General features: G+C 43.0%; 1 long non-coding RNA gene across 3 annotated transcripts; it reads right to left on the bottom strand.

The window, feature by feature from the left end:
* Positions 1 to 612: 612 nt before the first annotated feature.
* LOC142414510 (uncharacterized) lies at positions 613 to 11,651 on the bottom strand. 3 transcript variants are annotated; one of them, XR_012777100.1, is made up of 5 exons: positions 11,299 to 11,651; positions 8,177 to 8,300; positions 7,367 to 7,496; positions 2,343 to 2,675; positions 613 to 786 (listed from the first exon to the last, which is right to left on the bottom strand). It is a non-coding gene; the product is annotated as an uncharacterized LOC142414510 (long non-coding RNA). The 3 variants fall into 3 exon arrangements; XR_012777101.1 differs by lacking the exon at positions 613 to 786 and adding an exon at positions 1,694 to 1,792; XR_012777102.1 differs by lacking the exon at positions 613 to 786 and having other exon boundaries at positions 2,376 to 2,391; positions 2,477 to 2,675.
* Between the last annotated feature and the right edge of the window lie 12,830 nt (positions 11,652 to 24,481).

Below are 24,481 nucleotides of genomic sequence, written 5' to 3' on the forward strand. Positions count from 1 at the left end.
TATCCATGTGTGTGTGTGTCTACTCTCCAAGAATCACTGTGTCTCCATCATGAGAAAAATAAAATAAAACTTTTAAAATCACCATAAAATGCTTTGATTTATTTAAAGTAAAAGCTACAAGAGGGGAATTTTAGTGTTCCGTTTTACATACCATATAAATGTAGCTTTCTCTGGTACATTTTTCCACAACTCCTTATAGTGCTAGCTCGTTAAAAATTGTATCGCTATTCATATCCTGGAGCCCAGGACTACATTGAGCTGTTTGCATCTGTTGGACCATTTACCCAAGAGGCCAGCTAAAACACAAGCACCACCAGTGGCAGGATCAGGGAGCAGGATGCATCACTCAGACATTCATTTCTACCTGGGGGTGGCCACAGCTGACTGCAGTAACACCTGGCCACTGAATGTGCGCTTCTCCACGCGAAAGTCAGGGATACTGAAAAGTTAATAAAAGCGTTTTCCAACTCCATAACTGCTTTGCAGGGCATATGATATTCCTTTCTGCTATGGGGATGCACATGATTACTGTGCACATGATGCACTGTGCATCATGATGCACTGATGCACATGATGCACTGTGCAAGCAGTTACCAAACATGCAAACCGGGATGTGGATGTTAAAAATCATTGCATTATTAAATGAGGAATCATATCTAATTTAATTAAGAGATAAATTTACCCTTAACAGTAAGCGAATGTTGTCAGGTGATATCAGTTGTACTTGCATATCTTTTCCATCATCAGGGTGCTTTAAAAACCTTCTCATTTACACACAGTATGTCTCTGAAATAGGAAAACAAGGCTTTGTTCAGACGGCGAATGAAGCAGAGTTCAAAGGACTTGACCGAAGAGTATCAGCAAGTCAGTAAACTCAAAATGTATGCTATCCATAAAATAATTAACGAAATCTCTCGCAAGGGTTGTGTTTTTTGCAGTTAGGTTGCAGGAATTCAATGGGCATAAGAGTTGAAAATTATGCCCCATCTGGCTGACTTTTCTAGCTTCCAGCTTGCCCTGCAGTCTGCATAAAGGATGGGGAAATGCTCTTGGAGCTTCATGTAGTTATCATGCCTGAGCTGTCCTAATGACTGAAAGAAGATGTTTCCAGAGAAACAAGCTAATGATGATCCAGGCATTAATAGCATGCACGTGTTTGCCTTGTCATGGTATTATCATCACACAGTCTTTAGACAACCTCAGACTTACACAAAAATCGGTGTTTGCATTGCCATTATAAAATGTCTTACTTTAATAAATCTAAAGATTGCAAAGAAACTATTTCAGAGAGGAAACTGTAGAATATTTAGAAGAAGGAAGCAAACATTTTGTTAAAATAATTTTGGGGAAAACAGAAGCCTTTAAGGATTTTGAAAAAGGCACAGCCGCCCTTGTGACAGTGTGGAGCTTACAGGAACTTTTACCGAATTCCACAATAGCTGCATTTGAACAGTAAGCTGTGGGAACTCACAAAATCCCAGGCAAGGAGATTGCCCTTACTTTAGAAATCTATACATTTTGGACATATTTTTCCATATCACTGTACTTTGTGCAGTCATTTGCATGGGAGGAGTAAAGACTCGTAGCAATCCTACTGCTCCCTTTGAACAGAACAACCGCACAAGCTACAGAGACACAGAAAATCACCCCTTGATTTCTGAAGAGTTAAATTGCATCTGCAAACCGTGTCAAGTTCCACTTGGAGTAAGCTCTGGTGTCTAGTGCATTTCTGCTGCTGGTTATTCTTTCTTGAACTTTCTGTTTCTTCAGGAAAGATACACTTGCATTCTCTCTGTTAATGAAAGAAGGGGACAATCCTGAAATGCTTAGTCACTTTTATATTGTGATTTTTACTGATGCCATGAAGGAGTGACAGCATCCTTCAGTTAACAGAATTCAAAAGAGAAGGAGGAGGAGAAGGTGGAGAAAGATTATATAAAATGGATTTATAGGGCTTTTACAACTGAATTGTTTTCAGTATAATGTCACGCTCTTAGTGTGGGGGATTCTGCATGTGTCATGATTCTACAGATGTTCTTGCACGCTACATGCAGCTGCACTAGTTGTCATGGGCAAATTTAATAGCAAGATGCTTGCTACACGTTCCCTCTATTCTTAGTCCACAAAAAACGCTGAGGGGAAAAAAACCACTGCCTGATAGCTTGCTTGCTTCCCTTCTTTATACAGCCTTTTAAAACACTTAAAAAACATACTTTGGAAACACCATCTTCTGTACTAAATTCTGTGACACCTGCAATTACAGCTCCATTACCTTTGCTAGAATGATTTGTCAACTGTGTTCTTTCTAACGTTTATAATGCTAATTAAATAATTTTAAGTACCTGAAGAGGTCATATTCCTAACAGCGGGAGGTTCTTCAAGAGCTTGATCCTTCAAAAGGGAGAATACTTTCTGCTAAGTCCTGAGTATCCTCTGTTCTCATTGACTGCAGAGGAAACTCAGGAGCACTCCATACCAGAATACCACAGAGCCAAATGCTGTCAGAAATTTTGCAGAGGCAAACTCAGAAGAGCTCTGCTACTCTCCTAATTTTCAAATCCTGGATCTTCTTTAGAAGTATTCTCCTTACTAAACTTTGTTGGTCCAAGGCCAGTGTGTTATTCAGCTCTTCAGAGGGGACCATACCCTTGGGTTCCAGCTTCTTGCAGATGTATCTAGGAAGGAGAACAAGATTTTGCAAAATTAAAAGAAAAAAAAACCCCACAAATCTAAAATTTTCTCCTGAAAAGCCTATAATGTGCTGAAACATGGGCTGTCAGGTTAGTGGCAAGAGAGGTAACTGAAGAACTGGCCATGCGAGTAGAAATTTGGACTTCAGAGGAGGGAAATTGAAAGCTGAAGTAGGAACACATCCAACTAAACTGAACAGGATAAAACTCAACAAGAGGGTACAGCTGTAGAACAAGTTAAAAGTGTTACACTATCAGTAAGTATATGAACAAAAATAGATGTTATAAATGAAAGGTATGAATTTAATTACTGTACCTCCTACAGTACAAGAAAGACATTAACCTACTGGCGCTAATCCAGTGGAGGCTGGAGCAGGTAGCACGTGAGGAGAGGCTGAGGGAACTGCCATTCTTCAGCCTTGGAACAGCCAAGAGGGCGAAGGGATTTATTGCTGTCTAAAAATACTTTGTGAGAGGCTACAGAGAAGAAGACACAGCCAGGTTTTTCTCAGAGGTGCACAAGGGCAGGAAAGAGGCAACTGGAAGAAGTCAGAGCATGGGAAATTCTGACCAGGGAATCAGGAAAAATTCTTTACCATGAGGGTGGTGAAATATTGGCGGAGGGGCGCTGGGAGGTTGTGGCATGCTCAAGGTGAGGTTCCTCCAGATGAGGAGGACTGTACGTCCTCTCACCGAGAGTGACCACACTTAACAGAGCACCAAAATATGAATGACTATACTTGTAACATTAAAATATACATATGTTTACAAGTATGGTTGAAACTTTGAGTGCTTATAAAACATAGAAGCAAAGATGGATCAACAAGGTATACATTTTTTTGCCATGGAAAATCATATTTTTTAAATAAACACACCATTTGTGTAGTATTGTATTGGAGGTATTTTAAAACATCCTGAATGTAGCACATGGTGGAAACACTGCATATATGTAAGATATGTAGTCATGTATCAAGTTGGTGGAAAAGTTCTTTTTGTTACCAAGAAGCTTATCAGATAATTTTGGAAATGTATAACAAGTGTTTCTGATATTAAAGATGTGCATCTGTGAACACAGACTGTCAAAGAAAATGGAATATTCCAGTGAGTCTTTTCAGAAGAATGCCAGCAAATAGCATTGAAATATGCAATAGATATGTGAAGATATTAGTTTCCAGTCCTCAGATGATTGCTTAGCTCAAAAGTTAACCAGATGTGACTATGACATTTCTCCTTCTGTTTCGAATCAATCTCTACTCTTATATATGGGATCTAGTTGTGTTTGTGTACAGACCCAATTCCAGAAATTGTTGTGAATTACCTCATGTGTAAAACCTGCCTGATAGCGCGCGCGCGCGTGTGTGATGTATCTTAGATTCAAGCATGTGATCTTAATTATCCTGTACCCTTAAAGGTTACACTATGGTCTCCTACAGCTACAGGAATTTTTAACTTAGCTCTATAACTTATAGCTCTCATTTTAATAATCACAGTATTCCTCCTGGTTGTGCAAATTATATTGGCAATGGAAATCAAACACTTTTTGTTAGCTGGTCTCCTGATGGCAATGAAGAAATACAGGTCAATCAGACCTACATAGATTATGGTGATTCAAGCGAAGATAGGAAAGTGTGAACGCTTCCAAGATCTGCTGCTCAGTCATGATTCTGCAGTCATAGAAGGGTTTGCAAATCCTTGCTGAACTGTGCAATTCACAGACTATCCAAAGGGACTTTACAGCCCAGTAAATGTGATTTTGCCATTATCAGTAAAAAGCAACAAGGTTTGTATTGACATGACAGCGTAGGGTCTCAGCAATTCCCTGGGTTTGTCTGGGCCTAAGTAGATTTGAACTTGTTTTAGCTGTGATAGCAATGTGTTCCTCCAGCTGTGAGATACTCTTGACTAGATTTGTTTTAATTTAACTCTAGTTTATAGTAATAACAAATGGTTATTCACTGTGGACTGAACTGCCTATAGCTCTAGAATAAGTCGCAGGGAAGAGTGCAGACACAGATGATACAAATCAGTCATTTAATCACAGTAAGCTGATAGTGTTAAGAAAACATATAAAATTAAATCCAAGCAGACACCAGACTGAGGAGAAAGACATCCCCCTCCCATGAATATCACACTCCTGGTGATGACTCATCGTAATACTCCCCCATTCCTTTTGAGAAATACTGAAGTGTCAATCTTAAGACCCAAAGGAGTACCGGAGGAGTAAGCACAACACTAGAGAAGAGGGAAATTTTTGTGTAGCAATTATAACTCTATTTTTAATGAGGCCTTCCTGTATTCATTAAGTAATTTTGACTATTAGACTGTTTAAAACGTTAACAGGGCTAACAGTAAATTCTTAGATCCATATATATCGTGCCTTTTGCCAATACCCTTTTGCCAATAAGAAGACTTTGAGTGTAATACTACATCTTAACATCGCCAATATCTTTAAGGACCTGGAAGCTGAAATAAACACCATAAAGATCACTGAAGCTCTCAAGCAGTTTTGGCCAGTTGCAGTCAATGCTGCCGTGCTCTATTTTCTCATGGACAAGCTGAATAAAATCAATCCAGTCAAGGTTACCACTCAGGAAGAGGTCAGTGTGTTTGCGTGCTGCTGTTTTAATCTAGTGCTACCACTGGCTTACACCTTTCTTTCCCTCCTGTCACAGGCTTTTACTGTTGTACTTCACAGGGCAGTGCAGTGAGCAAAACCCTCTGACAACGTGATGCTGAGCGTAAAGAACCCGACCGCCTGCGTTACACCCTCGGCTATCATTTACATCGGTCTGTTTGAAGGAGAAAAGCTTACTTTCACAGCCCAGTTAGCTCTCCCGCTACAGCATGAACCCTGCACGAGCTCCCATTTATGACTCTGTGTGCGTATATCTGTACATGTGGCCATGCAGCCCACGGAACAGTCCTTTGCCTAGTAATTCTCAGGCCTTGGTTGCGTGCCTTCCTGCTTCGCCACAGTAGGAGGGAATACGGACAAGTTCATGTACTTCTGCTTGGGTCTTCTTGCTGTAGCTTGAGCCGTTCGTGCTGATAACCAGCTCTGCCGGGCCCCTAGAAACTTCCTCCTCAGGTAATGAATGTCAGTCTGAAACAGTTCCTACAAACTGAGTTTGCTCTCAGCCAGTCCAGCCGCTTTCTCGTTAAGGACAGAAAAGCATAATTTCACAGACTTTGCTGTGGCTGGGGGGCACCTCTGCAGGGACAGCCAATTTCCTCGTTCTCCACTATCCCCTCTCACCTCAAACACCAGGAACCACATCTACTTTCAAAGTAGCTCTTCACGTCCCTAGTGCTGCTGCCGCATGTACATATTCCTCCTAGAATGAGCTGAATGGAAAGAGTATTGTATAATGATCTCTGATTTAGCTTAAAGTGCCATCTCTTCCTTCACTGCATTTTGTCTGAGAAGTATGCTGAGTCTTGTGCAGCTGTGTTCTTGCTCTTATTCGGCACAGATCTCTTCTAAGTTTTGCACCCATACCAAGAGTTTCCTTCTTCCCTTTGAAAAGAGTGATAAATGGGTACAGAGCAGAGGAGCCCAAAGCCTGCACAGATGTGAGTCAGGACTAGGATGAAAATACTAACCTAATAAAAGAGGCTTCTTTGGTACATGTGTTGTGAGCCAGAAAGTGAAATCCCAAATGGAGAAGGGAAAGGGAGGACAAAGAAATTCAGATTCAGCTGCTGACCCTACTTGTTTTCAGAGCACAGAGTATCTACTGTACTGAACCATAAATCAGCCAGCCAGGGAATTCCTGCCCAGTCTCCTCGAGGTCATCTGGAAGTCACCTACAAGCATCTCGCATGAGGACGCGCACAATGGCTGACTCCAGCAAGGCGCCGAGCACCTTCTGCTCTGGTCGAGGCTGGGATGCTCAGAATGCTCACCACCACGCATAGCTGGACCCTGCCTTTATTCGATACATTTCTGATTGAGCTGTGTAAACAAAATACAGTCCTGACTTGGAAAAAACACACTATATTTATTATCTAAAAACTAACTGGGGTTAAACCAATTGCCATTGTCAGGCATGCCAACCTTTAGAACAGGTCTGGCATTAAATCATGGATGTCTATAGGGAGTTCCCTTGGATCATTTGATCAAATTATGCTCTTAGAAGTACGCTTCAAAAATGTCATCCTGGTGTAGGAGGAAAAGAAAGAAAATAAGGCAATGAAATTAATGGAAATCTGGAGAAATGAAATGTTGTCTCATGTATTTTGACAACGTAGACATCAGTAGGTTTGCCAGACAGATCAGCTTCAAATTTCAGATACAGCTTAAGCAATATTTGACTTGCACAAAATAAGCTAGTCTAAAGCACAAGCTACTTGCTAGCCATTTTCTTGGCTTTGCCCTCTTGAACCATTTTACAAGTTTATAATAACAGCTCTGGCCATGCCTCTCCCATGCTTGAAGACCTTCCCCAGTCGCTGGGAAGAAAGCTGGCGTCTGACAACGTGGTCAATTTCTGGCCATAGAAGTGCTTTAAGTAACAAGGTGGGAAGGCAGCAGCAGCAAAGGGAGAAAAGATGAGAAGATGAAGAAAGGAGAGACTGCTGAAATAATCAGGTATAGACAGCAAGAGGAGAGAGCACTGAAATGCCTGACGGGCTGGGACAGAGAAATCCCACTGCACCTATTGTTTAATCGTTACCTCGCTTTGCAGACAGCACACTGTAGGTGCCTTTCCTTCGCTGACATCTGCTGCTGCACCCCGTTACTTTCACCAGTAAGACATCAGGCATAACTGGGCATAACTGAGGGATCCACGGGGTCTTCGGCACCTGCAGTAAGTTATGAAGAAAAGATGTTCTCATTGGTTTTTTGGACCTTAAACTGAGTTTGCTGGACTTGAAGGTGTTTGGTGGTTTTGGTGTTGTTGGGCTTTTTACTTGTGAATGCCACAAACTTGACTGTGAAGTCTAAGAAACATTTTTACAGATTCTTTTGAAACAGGCTCATACTTTAATACTGACTGTCTAGCCTCACACAACACACTGTGACTTGACTTTGCATTATTATGATGATGTATTACAGCACCAAGTAACAGAGATTGGTGTACTGAATTCAGGTTGGAGAATCTAAACATCCATCCTCTCGTCTGATTTTCCTAAATCTCTTTCTGACCCAAGCACCTAAATATCCTTAGCCTGGTCATGTTCCACACCTTGAGCATATGGTCCTCTACCAGAGAACAGAATAATTCTAGGCAATTAAGGCACTTGCCCATATCCATTTCATCTGCAGGCCTTTGGAGGTGCAAACAAAACACTGGATGGGGAAGACTTGCTAATGCTGATAGTGCTTTAGATCACTTGATAATCTTTTTCCTGTGTTAGTTATTACTGAATGGAAATCAAATGCATGCATGTTAGGGCTAGGAACAGATGGCACTTCTGTTCTGTGAGGAAGAAACAGGGGCAAAGGGGCAGCAAAGTTGAACCTCCCCCCTTCCCTGTCTTACCAGGATTCATTGTGTTGCCCTCCTGTTACAGTTGGCTGTGACTCTTTCTTGTTATAAAGAGATGTCAGAAGTTAGAGAGAGACAGACGATAACCTTAAATCCTTTACTGCATTTTACCAGGATTCTGAAAAAAAAATTTAAAAATAAAAGCCAGCTGAAGGAGTTGGAAAATGTCAGTGAGGCATTACACAAAGAACTTGATACATTTGTTGACCTTTCTTCTTCCTCCACCCTTCTCCTCTAAGACGGATTTAGTAGTAGTGGGTGCTTAGTGCTATGAGTGCTTTCTTAAAAATAATTTAGATGCTATTGTCTGTCTGCCACTTGGAAAACATAGCTGTTTCTATGAGCCCCTGCTGAAACAGAAAAAAGAGGGTTTATTGAAATGCCTCCAAAAATGCACCAAAATTTCATTCTTTTCCTTGTCGGCTGAAACCCGTCTTGTTCTTGCCTTTACAGTCGTCTATTTTATTTTTTTAATTGTCCTATTGTATTCAGGGTCTTTTCATTCTTATCCCCTATTTTACAAATGCCGTGTGTGGTATTAAGAGCTGAAGGCAGAGATGAGAGGAGAAGTGTTTTGAACTGACTAATTTGCAGGCAAGAAATAAAGCTCTTGTAAGGTGGTCCCAGGGGTATCTTCACCATGAACACTATTTGAAATGACATGTAATCTGGTACATTTCAAAGGCAAAACATTTCCTATTCTAAAGTATCTTCATGAGCCAGGGTTGGTTTACCTGTTTCCAGAGAATAATAAACTCCACCGGGGACAAGGAAACTCCTTCCCTCCCCTCTCAAAATTCCTGTTCTTTTTCAAAGGGGCAATTGTAGCCAACAGTTTATTTCTGTCCTATCTTTTGCTGCTCTGATGGCTTATAACTCAGTGCTCGCTACTAATACATAGCTGAATGCACTTCTGGATTAAATACCAAGTAGCAGAACACAGCACATCCCTGTACGACGTGATAAATAATGGTGTGGAGCCCCCTTTTTGTTCTTACAACAGTGGAAAATTTAGATCTGGTCCTTACAGACTTCTAAAATTTTAAGCATTTCACCATATATCTTTGATCTGGCAATTTCTTAATAGAAACTGTTCTTCTTCTAGAGAAATCAGAGTTCAGGTGACCTTGGAATGTTGTATTAATACTCTTTCTCAGCACGGTTCAGTGTTTCTAGCCTTGTTGACATACTAAAAGGCTTACACACAGAACTCCACATTTAATTTGTGAATTTCAGAAAAGCCTTATGTTTAGAATTTTGTCCATATTTTGGTGAAGGCTTAGCTGGTCTTGCAAGCTGACACACTTAATCGTCATCTGTGAACAGGTTTATGTACTATGAGGAACATTTCTATATGTGTATGATTTAAGCTTATAATACCCAGAGTCTGTATTGCATGGTTTTAAAAGCTTTAAAAATGTTTTAAACGGGGAATTTGGCCACAAATAAATTCCAAAGCTTTTGCAAAAATAAACACTGATAAGTATGACAAATATTTTCTATTAATTTCACAGCTGTTCTGTCCTAAAGCTTTTAGTTACAAAAAAAGAAACATGCTTTGTGAACACTCTGAATTTACATTGACCACTGTTTCAACAGTTACTTCATTTTCTCTCTAACTCTGCATGGAGAGAAAGCAGGGTACAGTGTGTCTATAACAATGATCCTACACACTGTTTTTTAAAAATAAAAAACTTTAGTTACATTGATTTTCAAAATCAACGGGCTTGTGCTCAAATGTACTGGCTCTACATAGTATTTTTTCAAGTGTGGACAACGATGAATAAATTTTGTTACCTGAACAGAGATACTGAAGGCTCCTGGAAAGGACAAGCAGAAGCGATGGAGTTGGAATGTTCAGAAAAGAGAAGTTTCTAAAAGAATGAAAAGCAAAAAGTTCTCTCCTGAACCTGGTAATTATGTGAGACAGCAGACTGGCCAGGATGACTTGTGCTGTCAGTTTGCATTACAAGCCTCAGCCCTCTGAAGGACAGATTTTGCACTGTGAGTGACCCGAATGTGTGTTGTACTTGGATCTCTACCAAATAGAAGTCATGATAAAATATTATGCCCCGTAGATGGGTCTTACACCTTAACTGTTGTCTTCCCCGAGGCTCTGTCAACTGTAATTCTTAATTGATGCCTGAATGTAACTTGGAACAAAACGCGTCCAGTGTTCACAAAAACTTTCAGAGAAGGTAGTGCTGTTCCCCAGTAGTGTTTATCTCCTGGACCGCTCCCCTTACCGATTCCGAACCATTAGATTAGCCTGGACTAGACCCTTCTACTAACAATCATGAGAAAACACAGCATTTACCATGAAACAAAAGAAATTTCTACCAAATTAGTTAGCAGTACCACTGGTCTTAGATATCCTAACTACCACAACCAGAGAAATAAATGAGGCCTCTCCATTACTGCCGAGTGCTGTCACATGTTAACGCGCAGACGGCATTACATCTGGAACGCATACTATCTGACGAAAGTTACAGTGCTTGAGTCAGACAGCTGCCTGGGGCAATGCTGCCTGCTTTCTGAAATAAGAGGTAGCTGTCTGCTCTTCGGCATTTTACCAGCGCAAGTCATCAACCTTGCAGAAGTATACCTGAGCAACAGATTTGACCCTACTGCCTAGATATGCTGAAAACTTGCTAATCCTGCTCTGACCACACTACCTCCTGGTGCCAGTGTAAGGACTTCTGGTTAGCCCCTTGTATTGCCTGTGTGTAATGTTACCTTTAGTGAGACATTAATTGCATTTATTTTTTCTTTAGATACAGTTCCAACATATCCACCTCTGTGTGCACTGAAATATTTATATAGGCAATAGGTAGGGAATCCATTAGCAGGAATCAATTGTTCCACTTCTGGGTTGCTTTTCAGACACAGCAGTATTTTGCTAATACAGAATACCTAGCCAGAAAGCAATACAATATCCTAGCTCAGCTGATTTATTGAAACTATATTTTTGAGGGCTGTTTTTTTACTTTAGTGACTCATGCGATGTGGTGCCATTTAAACACTGTGTGTAGAACACATGCTTGTTTGAACACTTCATTATTTGGCTAGAAGTAGAACAGTATATTGTTCTGTTTAGGGAACAAGTTTGAATTTACCATTGACTCAGGAGAACTTCACAATGTATCGTTGGGTCAAGGACAGGAAGCTGTAGCAGAAATAGCTATGGAAAAAGCATCAAAAGAAGGCCACTGGGTTATACTTCAAGTAAGTCAAAGCTCTTCATTACAGCAGTGCTGCATTGCAGTGTTAAAAACTGAAGCTTTTCAAAATAACATGTGCCTAGATGAAAGAGTACTAAATAGTGATTTAAAACTTCCTTTGTCTTCACCACAAGGGAAGCACGTAACTTCAGCTGTATATGCCAAGTATCACTGAGTATCACATAAAATATGAATTGCAACTATCTTGTGTGTACGGAGTCAACTAACGTATTTTCCCAAGCACATGATATCTGATTTACTAATTTATTATCCATTAAAAAAATCCTTTAGTAAATAAATGTGTAGCAAAAAGAATTGTTACGCCGTATAATCAGATTAATAGATACAAACAGGGAAGATTGCTGTCATTATGCAGTATATTGTGCTAAACAGATGCACATGATTTTTTTCAAATATTAGGCAATATCAAACTGCTTCCTTATGTCTAGCTTTTTCTTGTATCAATAAAATGTTTCATATTTCAAATCAATAGCTCACTGGGAGGCCTATTTTTTCCTCCTTTCTCCCCCCCTCCCTCCCCATCTCTGAATATTTATTTTGTAGCAAAGTGGCTTGACACATTAGAGAAATTACTGAAGAAACCCAGGGAAGGAAGTCAGCAGGGAGATCGGTTTTGAGTGCGGGGAACCTGCCCCTTCTCGTAAAGAACATCTTCTAAGGAGGATTTGGGAAACCTCCTACTAAAATAACTGATCAGTCACTACCTGAAATGCTGCCTGATCACCATGCTGCACTGGATAAATTTGACCAGGCAAGTAAAACAACACAGAAATGAAACTTTTAAAATGTGACTATTAAACTTCTCATTTTAAAGCCACTTGAAGCGGTGAAGTCACTAAAAGCCTTTAGAGGATATGCAATAATAAAGCAGAATGCATTTAATTTCTTAAAGATTTGCTTACATATCCTAGAGTGAAATAACCACACATCTGTCACCAAAAAAAAAATAAAGCAAGAAATTACTTCTTTTCGTTTTAAAGCATCACATACAGCTTCTGGTTAAAAACATGCCTGTGTGCACGGGAAACAAAGAATTTGCAGTCACTACAGGTAATTACTGTAGTACAGAATAATAATTTAGCTTGGTTTAGTCTAGCTTAGTTTGATTTTTCTTGAAATGCAAGACCATGCCTTTTTGTGTCTCTGGAATATCTTTTACATACTCTGAGTATGTCATGCACTGGAATTAGGTCTTCAGCTGAGGTAAATCAGTGAGGTTCACTATGCCAATTTATATTGCTAAGGATTTGGTCCAAAATGTTTGGATCGTACATAAGAGGAAAGAGTGCTTTGGCTGCTAGGTTATCATATTTTCCTCTGTCTTTTGTAATCTTTGTTGTGGAAGGCTTTTAATAAAACCATTTTTTGTTACTGAATCTCAAAAGATACATACAAACATAGGTGTATACAGGTAGTAATTATAAGCTATGATCAAAGATATGGTCAAAGAAATCACGTATCTCTTTGGAATACATATCTGTGCTAGAGAAAGAGCATCAACCTGAACACTGAGAAACTCACCAATTACAAACAAAAATACTGTTTTTCGACTGTCATTTAAGCAGTATGTTCTAAAAAACCTTTGTAAAAATTACAAAGGCTTTTCCTCTTTTCCTCTTGTTTAGAACAATCTCTTCCAGCAATAAAAAAGGGAAAAATTGCCAGCCAACTGCACAGAGGAAGGAATGTCACCGAAAGTGCTGACAAACGCACAAAGAAAACCGCCGGCTGCAGGCACGGGCAACACACGTTTGTCACTAACTTCTGCCGGCGGCTCGCTCCGCCGGGCCCCGCGCTGCCCGCCCCCGCCTGCCCGCGGGCCCCACAGCGGGCCGGGGCCGGGGCCGGGGCCGGGGCCGGGCAGCCCCTCCGCCCCGCGGGGTGGTTGCGCTTCCCCGCAGCCGCCCGGCGCCGCTTGTGGCAGCTGCGCTCGGGGTGTCGCGGCCTGCCGGGCCGGGCCGGGCCGGGCCGCACCTGCTGGGCGGCTGCGGGTCGCCGCCACGAGCCGGGCCCCTCAGGCCGGCGGCCAGGCTCTGCCCTGGAGGTCGTAACCTCTTCGCTCCCCCGCGGCAGCCCGCGCTGCGGTGCGAACCCGCAGTACCTGCCGGGCGCCCGGGGCAGCCGCCCGTGCCCGTGCCCGTGCCCGTGCCCGTGCCCGTGCCCGTGCCCGTGCCCGTGGGGCGGCGGCAGCGGGCCGCGCCGTGCCACGCCGCGCGGGGTGGGGGGGGGGGGGGGGGGCCGGGGAGCGGGACGCGGCCGCAGCGGCGGCGGCGCGTTCTCGGAGCCAGAGCGCCCCCTGCCGGCAGCTGCCCCCGCCGCCGCCCTGGCGGCGCCGCGGGCCGTGGCGGAGGCGCGGGCGGACGCCGCCCGTCGCGGGCGCCGGGAGAGGGGCCCGGCCCGGCCGGCCTCGGCAGCTCGCCCCGGCGGGCCTGCGGCAGCACGGCTGGAGGTGGCTCGGCCGCCGCTGCCGGCGGAGTTCCCGGAGCCGCGGGGCTGCCCCGGGGGAGAGGCGTGTATCCTGCGGCGTTGACCCTGGCCAGGGCTGCGGGGCAGGGATGCCGGCCGATCTCTTCGGGAGGTTTTCCTCTCGCGTGCGTTTGTGTTAAGGCTGGAGACAGGGCCTGGGAGATTCCCCCCGCTGGGTCGCAGCCCCGGCACCACCGCTGCCGGGCGCCCGGGTGCCTGCGGGGAAACTTTCTAACCCGCCCCCCCCGAGCCTCCTGCAGGGGCTCCGATGGGAGCCCCGTTATTACCACTGCATAAGCCATCAAGCGTTGTTGGAGCGATGCCAGCAAACGCAAGGCACCATACTGCACTTTCTCCTGTCGTTTCCGTTCGGAGGACAGGGGTGTGACCCGAGCAGAAACCAGTCCCAGAGAAGTGACAGACCTGTGGGGCTGGAAGCGACTCGGCTGACTGCAACCACCTGCGTCCGCCCGCTGAGCTGGGGTTTTGTGCCTGGGGAAAGCAAATACAGGCATTAACTGGCATATTTTCTTACTCATTTAAATGGCCGCAAGTACACTACTCTTTTTGAGGAATTACATCTTAAACAGATTTAGCTGTTTAATAAATCAGCCCCCGATCCCCTGCAGTGGTGACCTCTGATCCCTTATCACAGCAAAGATTCCTTGTAATGCTGTGCCAGCAAGGCTGCGGCCGAGCAGCGACACTTACAAAGCGTCCATGGGCGATGAAACTAGTTTGGTAAGAGGGAGGCAAAAAAGCCCTCTGCCTTCCATCTCTGTGGGGCAGTTTGTGGTTACCACTGCCCGTAGCAGTGGCCATGCCTGGCGGCCCGAGGGACCCTCACTGAACTCAGCGTTTTGTCGGATGGAGATGGCAGACAGGTAGCAGGCAGCACCTACCTCTCCGCTTCCCAGCCCACGCCGAGCGCGGCCGAGAGGGGTGGCTCATAGCCCCCATCCTCACCTGAGAACGCGTTTGCCATCGCACCTCCTCCTCCTGCTTCCCCCCCCAGCCCTGAGCAAGGAGGTGTAGAAGGCTCCCAGCGCCACATGCGGGGGCTTCGTACCCACCTCGTCCCTGGGAAAGAGGCACGTCGAAGAGGAAGGCAGGAGTGAAACAGGCCCTCTACATACATGGCAGCGAACTGTGGGCTTCCGTCTTCCTTCGCCGCCGGTGCCGGTGCCCCCAGCCAGCAGCAGCTCACCTGCCGGCAAGCCCCGCACCATCCCGCGGCCGTGGCTCTCCGTCCCCAGCTGCCAGGAGCCTCCCGCTGCGAGGAGGAAGGAGAAGCATCTGAGGAGGGAAGGGGAACAAAAGGATGAGATCAGAAAAAGGAATAAAAGAAGGAAATGTAGTGAATAGTAAAAACAAGAGGAGGAATTTTCCCGGGGTGGGGGGGAAGTGCCATTTATAAGAGCTTTTTTTCCCTACCATTTCTGCAGAAATTCTGACAATGCACGTGCTCATTTTCCCTTTCCCATCCCACACAAACCTGTTGTTATTTTACTTTCATTATTTCACTTTGTTGCATCAGAAATGCTGAATCATAAAACGGGGGTTAGTGAAAATGGTATTTATCTTACAGGAATGAGCCCCGCATTATTTTAAAGATCCCTGCACTACCGCTGTTATTATTATTATCATCATCATCATCGTGCATCTTGGCAGGTTGAAAGGTATCTCAGAACAGTAAGAATTCAGCAGTAATTTAACATCCCACAGCAATACTTTAAAAGCATCAAATAACATTTTGAATTTTAAGTCAGTACAAGTGTAAATAAATGGATGTACTCCCACATGTCTGTTGTTTTTAAACTTGTGATGATCCTAAAATATTTGCCTAACAGCTTTGAGTTGCAACAGAATTTCAGCTCATATATACACATGCGTGTGATATTGAATTAAACCATTTATCATTCTTTTCCATAAAAGACACAATTTGGCTCTCAGCAAACGATTTGAAATAGAAATTATGATGATGATACCACAGCTCCATTTTATTTTATGGTAGTGTATTGATTGTCAAATAGACAATACATGTATTTTTGTAATGGTCTAAAGGAAGATATTCTGCCTTTTTATTTTACAGGCCTTATGCTATTACTCGCTTTCATTTCAATAAAAGACGGCATTTTTCAGAGGTGCTACCATAAATTGCTTCATTTAATAAGTTGCTACACAGAATAATAATGTTAAACCAGAGAGCAGCACTTTGTAATTTGGAAGAAATAACATTTTTCTTTTAAAATATTTCTCTCTATATATTTTTAAATTAAAATTATCTCTGCTGTTTTCTAACTGAAGAATAATCTGATTATTAAAAAATTCTTTTTTTTTTTTCCTAGCAAGCATCGGAACTTGGGTGTGACATAAAGAGGCTAATTAAAATGGGGAACAAATTAGATTAATTTCCATCTATATAAAAGTGTTATAAAAGTCTTGTTCTCAACAATGACTCCCTAACAGAACAATTTCATTTATGCCTAAGCAGGTTCCTTATTCTGTCTAGCGAGGATTGCCACCAGTGTCTTGGTGACAGGGGTTTTATTATTTCTTTGACAGTTTGATAGGAAGTCAGTGCTTGCTTCTGGATTTGCAGTCTCTTCAAACCTGGATTATGAAGGTTACCATAAAAATACGGATGAAATGCTACCTCCCCAAAGCCCCATCCGTTATGGCCCGCACCCCAATGTGGAGATTGCTTTTGTAATAATAACTGCAGACAACATGCTCCATATGCTATTAGAGCTGCAATTCAAATATTCAGTCACTGGGGAAGGAGTCTCCCAAGCTGTGGAAGACAAGGTCAGTCAAAACATAGAGCAGGCTGCAAATTTGTCACAAGATGGTGTGATGTCTCTGGGTTTATGTTTTTTTCTCCTGTGGCCACCATTTCAATAGAATTAGGTATTTTCATACCTGTTTTTTTACAGGGATTGAATCTGAAATTTGTAACGAGGGATCTCTCGTATACACGAGACATAAATATATGCACTATTTTGCACCACATAGAAACAAGATCTTGCTGGAGCGTTACGATATATTAATAGGGTTGGGCCATTTAGGATCCTTTGTCAGGTTGCAAAATGCCATTATTTGCAAACTACAAGGCAGAATTTGCTTTTCTTCCTAACAGCTTGAAATGTTGCTGCACAGGTCTTCCACTCCTCCTCCATTTCACAGGATCAATCCTCCATATCCTTCATACTATGACATGAAGGCAGTAGAACTGCTTTCATTGCATAGTTAAGATACACAAAGTTTCTAATTTCCTTTACATTATCGCAGAAGTGGGTGCATGAGGCACTTGCCTCATGACAACATGGTATCTCTTGAAGGTGAAGGCAGAGCTAGATGACATACAGAAAAAAACTTTGAGAAGAAAGTAAGATCAGGTATTTTATCCAAACACCAGCAGAATGCTCCTCACATAAACAGATTTGTTTTCCAGAATATGAGAGACCGGATCTGCTGATATACGAGGTAAGGCATTCTCTTCAAGAACTTAATTTACGTCTGAAGATATGTGTGCTTTGCTTTACTGATCTCAGGGGATACGTGGATTTAAACATAGCATCAGTGCAGGTGCCAGTAACAGGCAGTTGTGAGTGATACTTGGGGAGCTTTTGTCTGATTTCATTGATTAAAAAATTGTGCTTTCATAAACTGCCTACTCCAAACATGTAACTTGTCTCTGTATATCAAATGATTTGTTTTAATTTGTGTGAAAAAAATTATCATGAAACTGCTCAGGAGATTGAAATCCTCTCTCTCTCTCTCGATACTAGGAAGCAAAACGCAAGGCCTCCGATTACGGTCCGACTCCCGTTCCAGTGCAGACCCGGGGGTAAGATAGGGACATTCTCTTCTGCCATTGCAGAAATTTGGCTCCTCTCTTATAACTGCTAACAGATCTGGTTGCTAGTTACGGTGTGTGTTCACGTGTGTTTTAGGCAACCCATAGGAGAGAAGGGAGGCAGCTGTTTGATACCTCCGAGACCCTCTGATGCTGAAAACGAACTCTGCTTCATATAGATCTCCGCTGGATAAGGCACATGGTTCACTTCGTGTTAAATGATCAACATGTTCAAAGACATGGGTATGTGGCATTTGACCATCATTAGGAGATGGCCATTAACTGCGAGTAAAGGTGCAGTAACAGTAACACCCAACTCCTGATCTCACCGCGCATCTAGTAAGTGCAGTGAAGCTAGGTGAAAAGGACATGAGTAACTCATCACGCATCTTTGGCATTTTTTTGTAACAAGACGTATTTCAATGCCGACAAAGTGCTGAATAGCAATATGTAATGTTCTTAACCATGCAGGGTCAAATTTTCATAATAACTAGCAATCTGAAGCAGCCATGTACCTGCTGCACTAACATTTAATATATGTTCATATCACGGAATTGGGCAACCAAGTAGCTTCTTAGGCATTGCTAGCAATTTACACAGACAATCGTGGTGTATGCGTGCACAGCTGCAGTTAATGCATACCACTCCAAGACTAGGTACTGAAAATCTGATTCACAGGGCTAGTTTTTTAAAGGGACCTTCTTTTTCGCCACCTAGAATTACCTTCCTTTCGATCTTTAATTCAGAGTAACAAAACATGGGCACTCAAATAGCCATTAGTGCAAGCAAGCCAGCAGAATGGTAGCTTGATTGCGTGTACAATTTTCTGTGGGATATCTGAGAGCAAGTTAGTAATTTGGCCCTTTATCTTTTTCTCCCTGTACGTATGCGTAGGTGGGTGCTTCTGTGCGTATGTATATGAATTACTATATCATATAATTACTTAATGCAATTAGAGTGAATTTAAGAAATACAGAAAACCCAGAACCTACACTCTTGTTTTTCTGACCATTTCCCCTTTTTAAAAAATAAATTACTCACCCCAGTTGCAAGAGCCAAGATATTCTTTACACTTGACAATTTAGCTACCTTATGTGTTTTTACTGGGGAAAAAAAAGCCCTCTATCATTTATCATGTCATCTTATCACAGTCTCTTTGTGAGACGCAAATAGCACACTAATGTTTTCTTTTGTTAGGGTGAGTTGGCAATCTCCTCAGAGATGGAGCAACTACAGACAGCTCTTTTTTTTGATAATCTTCCTGACACTTGGATGAGACCGGCTTATCCATCAACATACAGTTGCTCAGTGGTAAGTCGCATGCCAACAGTCAATCAGTATGGATGGCGCTTCTTGTCCATCATAACAAACAGAATAGAAACTAAAGAAATTTTTTGGCAAATATCTTACCTTCTTGTGTAACTCAGAATAGCTTTTTATCATGAACTGATATTACCAGTGTTATGAAAAGCAGAAAGAGCCTTGCATTTACCTTGCCAATTACTGCAGACTTTGAAAGATTTCTGTTTCAAAGAAATTTGCATTCCCACTTCTTCCTTGCCTGCTTGCTTTTTTTCTCCAGCTCTGTGTGCTGATCAAATAGGTTTGACAAGTGCTGTAGCACATAATATCTCCTACTCAGAAGACTAAGCGTGGTTTCTTGTGTCTTTTGGGATCAGAATTTGTAGCAACAGAAGGGTACTGCTCTGAGCTCAAGGGTGAAATGGTCACCAGAAGGAGCAGCAATTAACAAAGCAGCTTGCATGAAGAACTTAGAGAAAAGTTTCGGAGCAAGTAGTGGGGCCATCACGTTTCTGTTCATCTTAATTGAACTCATTTTAAGACGTGTCCATCTACCTACTCTCCATGTCTGTCTTGTAATACCAAAAGTGAAACTGAGAACAAAAAGTGAAAAGCCATCCAATGCTGGCAAATTATTTATTGCTGACATACATTCAACTCTCCTCAGGAGCCTCCTGAGTAAGGCAAAGAGCCACTGGCGGAATGGAGCTAACCAGGACTGGAGAGCTGACCAAAGGACAGGAAAGCTCTGCCTAGCACAAAGACAGGTAGCGCTAGAAGGCAAAGCAAGCCCACACTTCTGAGATCAGTTCAGACTTCTGAGAGATCAAGAGAGGAAGAAGAAATCTTGTTCAGCAGAGGAGACATTGAGAGAAGCACCAGAGGTACATTGTGGTGAAGATCAATCGGAGCTTTATGGAATTAAATGCTCTTTTAGCTTCCCTTGATGGAAAACTAAAGCACCATAGAGATACTGTGATGTCTGTGATAAATATATGTCCTGAAGACAGAAAGCGTTGCCTAGGGGATATAATGCAGTAATGCTAAATTACAAGCTGTTTTCCTGAAGGACAACACAGCTGCTTTCTTTAAAAAAATGTATGGGGGAGTCAAGCTGGACCTTATATTCATGTTTGAAGAAAAGAGGGTAAAAGTACCCACTGATTATATAAAAGCCGCCTTGCAGAACTAGTAGGATTTGAGGTGACAGATTATCTTTTGCCATCAGGTGCAAAATGCAGTGAGTCACCAGGGAGCAAAAACATTGCCAGGAGATGGTGTGTTATGCAGCTGGGCTCCAAGACAGCCTCCCTGCTGGGACAGAGCCTGTATGGGGAGGGACTGGGGAGCAGGTGACAGGGAGGTCTGTCGTGAGCACCAGAGAGGTTATGCATGGACGTGACGAGTGGAGTGGCCAGTTCTGCTTGTCCATCAGTCTCTTGGGTCTGGGGAGATGAAAAAAAACAACAGAGACTGAAAACAAAACTTGAGTCACTGTCACATCTAAAAAGCCCATAGTAATTGTTGTCAGTAGCAGGAGCCGTGAGCTTCCTGCAGGGAAGGACATCCTCTCTATACCACCCTGTTATGCACACTGCAAAGCACAAGAAGGCCTCAGTCATCCTGATTATCTTATGCTCCCTATTTTTTAAATCCCTCTGTCTTTTATATACCTACCTGGCATGCCACCATCTGAGACATCAGATAAAAACCTTTGCTTTCTAAGCAGATGCTATTTCAAAGTAAGGCGAGATGGGGTGAGGAGGTGAAGGGAAAAAATCTGAATACACGCACAGTTTAAGCACGGTGGGCTCAGCAAATGTGTCAGAAACAGCAAACACGAGTGATTAAATGAAGGAGATGATGTCAGATCACCTAATAATCTCAGATCTTCAGTTTGTCTTCAGGATCCTTTTCTACATCTCTGAAATGAGCATGAATTCTGTTAATGCTTCCCTTTATAAGCTGGCCCTATATGGCACCTAGTGTTTCACATTTCTGTGTAGGAGTCGCCTCTTGCCCCTGAGCCAGCAGTCTCCTGTCTCTGGGTTAGAGACAGTCAGCTATCCCCAGGACAGAAGATGTGTCTAGCATTTCTTAATAGCAGCTTGTTAGGAAGCAAGCAGCAACACTGAATAGCGCCAAAAAAAGAAGACCTCAGCTAGAAAGGTGGGGACACGATGCCAGTGATGTTAAATGGGGTAAAAGGAAAAAAACAAGCTGATGCTTTCTTTTTCAGGCCACAGAAACACAGAAAAAAATCCCACAGATAGGGAAAAAGAGTGCGGATGGAAGAGAAAGATTGGAAGCTTGTGTCACAGGTCATCCAGCTTTCTGGAAATCTGCAAAAGACCAACAGTGGGACGTCTTAACAGAGGCAAATATGTTTGGGTTCTGGGCTCTGACTGCATTGGCAGGCAACGGCTGGAGCAGGCTGAGGTGACAGCAGCAGTGCGGGAGGATTTGAAAGGAGACATTACACGCAGAGGGGGTGAAGTGCAGGGGCTTGTAAGGAGCAGAGGGTAGCAGGGGGGGCAGGAAGTCACGAAACGTAGGAGCTGCCAGAAGAGGGGATGTTCGTTCCCCCTTTGGAAGATATTCATAATACACAGATACAGACTTAGAAACTATTCCATGAAAGCTCAGGGTTATGGCACTGACTCCCTTGCAGGCTAGAAAAATACATGCTTGAAAGGAAAAGGCCTTCAGGGTAGGAGGGTTTGTTATTTGGGGTTTTTAACTGGCAGAATCCGCTGCTGACTTGTAAGGTGGGGAGGTATTAACTCCTGAGAAGGAGGAACAAAAGGCAGGGATTGCAATCCTGCGAGAAAAAGCAAGGAGCATTGCAAGTAGAGGTGGGCTGGTCCAGAGGGGGGGTAAGGATATTCATCGAGCGCTCTGAGATGAAACATGCTGTGTGTTGGCAAAGGTGCCTGTCAGTCAAGTGGGGGAGCAACATTATGACAACCTCTCTTCCAGGAGCAGCAAAGACCAAGATTTTTTTCCCTGCAAAGCCAGCCAAGAAATTACTGAAATGGTTGTTTTAACAATCAAAGCTAACTGGGAGAGAACAAAAGAACTCCAGATGCATGTACACACACATCCATCCATCTGTCCATGTCCTCCTACGGCCTCCAGTGAGCCAACTTCCACTTAAAGAAAGCCTCTTACATTGGTGAGAAAACAGGCAGCAAATTATTTTGCTGCTGTAAAACTTGAAACGATCTAGGTTTCAGGGAGGAGTGTGAAACGGGTGTAACTTGTGGGAACATTTCTGAGAGTACCTTAAGTCCAATGCACATGGAAGAGCAGAAAAGAGGTTAGATTTCTTTTGAAGGAGCCACTCTCGTTTGCTGAATCCCGACTTGCTGTCTTACTGGCTACCTCTCAAAGTGCAGCTGCTGCCGTGGCTCCTTGAGACAGACGGGCTCAGGTTCCAGAGGGGCCGTTCTGAAAGCCCACAAGCCCACAATATTGCTGCACTTGCTGCTATTCGCTTGTCAGTACTTAATTGACAAATACAAATGCAGAGCTGTGCTGAAATCAAAAAAGATACTTTGGTATGGAAAAAACTTAATATGAGGAAGTTGCTTGTTAAACAGAGAGGAATTTGTTGTTCAGCTGCACTCAAAACACAAGAAAAGGGAAAAAAACATTAATGTGTGCCAGGGCAAAAGTACCACTGTCTTGGCAAGAAAAAGAAACATTTGCAAGCTTCTGAGTTGGTATTCGAACAATGGGGAAGAAAATGAACTAGAAAAACTGCTTGATGGGCTGCTGAGAAGAATCCTCCTCCCCCCCTACACACACTGATGATAAGATGGACTGATGGTACAACAAATAGTATCTGACACGCAAGTTGTACAAAAAACGTGGTATCAAGAACAGAATTCAAAACAGGCTGAACTCCTTGAATTCAAAGGCAATCAGATAAGTGGCAAAAATATAATCAACTACCACCATTCCTTTCTACCAGAAGATGTTAGATATTGAAAACAAAACTCTATCAGCTTTTTCACACAGTAGCTATCCCAGTATAGGCTGATACAAAGTAAAAAAAAAAAAACCACCAAAACCAAAACCAAACCAAGCCCTGAATCCCAGGTTGAAGATCAAGGTGAGGAGAAACCTTAAGTCTGGCTGTCACACATCTGAAGTAATAGGTTTTCCAGTGTTTGCTTTGGTCATTTTCCCTGTGGCTGTGATCTTTAGTAAATTATCCCTAATCCTTCATCAGAAATCTGCCCGTCTTCAGTTTTATCCCAAGTTCCTAGTCGGCAACTTCTCAAATTGCCATTAACGTTTCGGAGCTTTCTTCACATATTGCAGATGAGGGTCAGAATTCCCCACTGCTAATCTGTTCATTGGTATTTCCTTTTAATCCTCCTCCTACACAAAACAAATATCTAAATATTGCCTGTGTCAAAGTAAATATTTTAAAACGTATATACTTAACTTGGGGCTGCTGGGAGGGGTGGGCTGCAATTGTTTGCAGTCCGGGAGCTTCACGGTACTGGACCCTTCCTGGCGCGGCAGCTGCCAGGTCAGAGCCTGTGTGCTCACACACAGCATCCCAGGCACACAGTGCATCAGGTCCTTCCCAGCACCCGTGATTCCTGACCTTCTATTCCCGGCTTGCTTCTAAACACTTTTGAAGCAAGAGCACCCCGTTCAAATCCTCTGTGTTTCAGCGTTTGCTAAGCAGTACATTCTGTTAGCGAACACTTTCACTCCAGGTTAAAATTCTCAGACGCAGATCATACAATGCGCTGAGAAGTATCGGCTGGGGAAAAAAAAGCCTGTCATACATAGCAGGACTACCGATAATGTGCAGTGTATTACACCCCAGCAAAAATGACTAATATCAAAGCTAAACAGGAACGATTAGCATGGTTGAGACAAGTAGAATAAAATACGTATTTTAACTAAATCCGTTTTTAGGAATACCAGGCACAGGTTAATCCTTTATAAATATGTTCACAGAGTACATTAGACACCAGCCCGCCTACACAAAATGAATGCAGCACACACTCTGATGTATTACAGAGGCAGGATAAATGAGGGAACTCTTCTGTGTTTGATCTGGTTCTGCTCTGTAATTCAGAGATACTGGAGATGGGTGGTGAGTTTCTCATTGATCCCAAAAGAACCAATACTGTTGAATCCTGTGAAATGTAAGCTTTGTAGAGGATTGGAGGCTACGCACGAAGGATATTGTAGCTTTAGGGGCATATTCTCTTCTCCAGAATGTGTGTAACTGGCATTCACAAGAGTCATACACATCCTGGGGAAACTAGACCCTGTAGCTTAACAATAGTGAAAATGCATACCTAGCTCCACAGGCAATTATATCACTGTCATTGCTACATCTGCATCCAGTTATCAAAGGATAGATTTCCAGCAGATAATAAATTAACGTGGAAGTGAATG

This window comes from Mycteria americana, chromosome 9 (genome assembly GCF_035582795.1).
Source record: "Mycteria americana isolate JAX WOST 10 ecotype Jacksonville Zoo and Gardens chromosome 9, USCA_MyAme_1.0, whole genome shotgun sequence".
Taxonomy (NCBI): Eukaryota; Metazoa; Chordata; class Aves; order Ciconiiformes; family Ciconiidae; genus Mycteria; species Mycteria americana.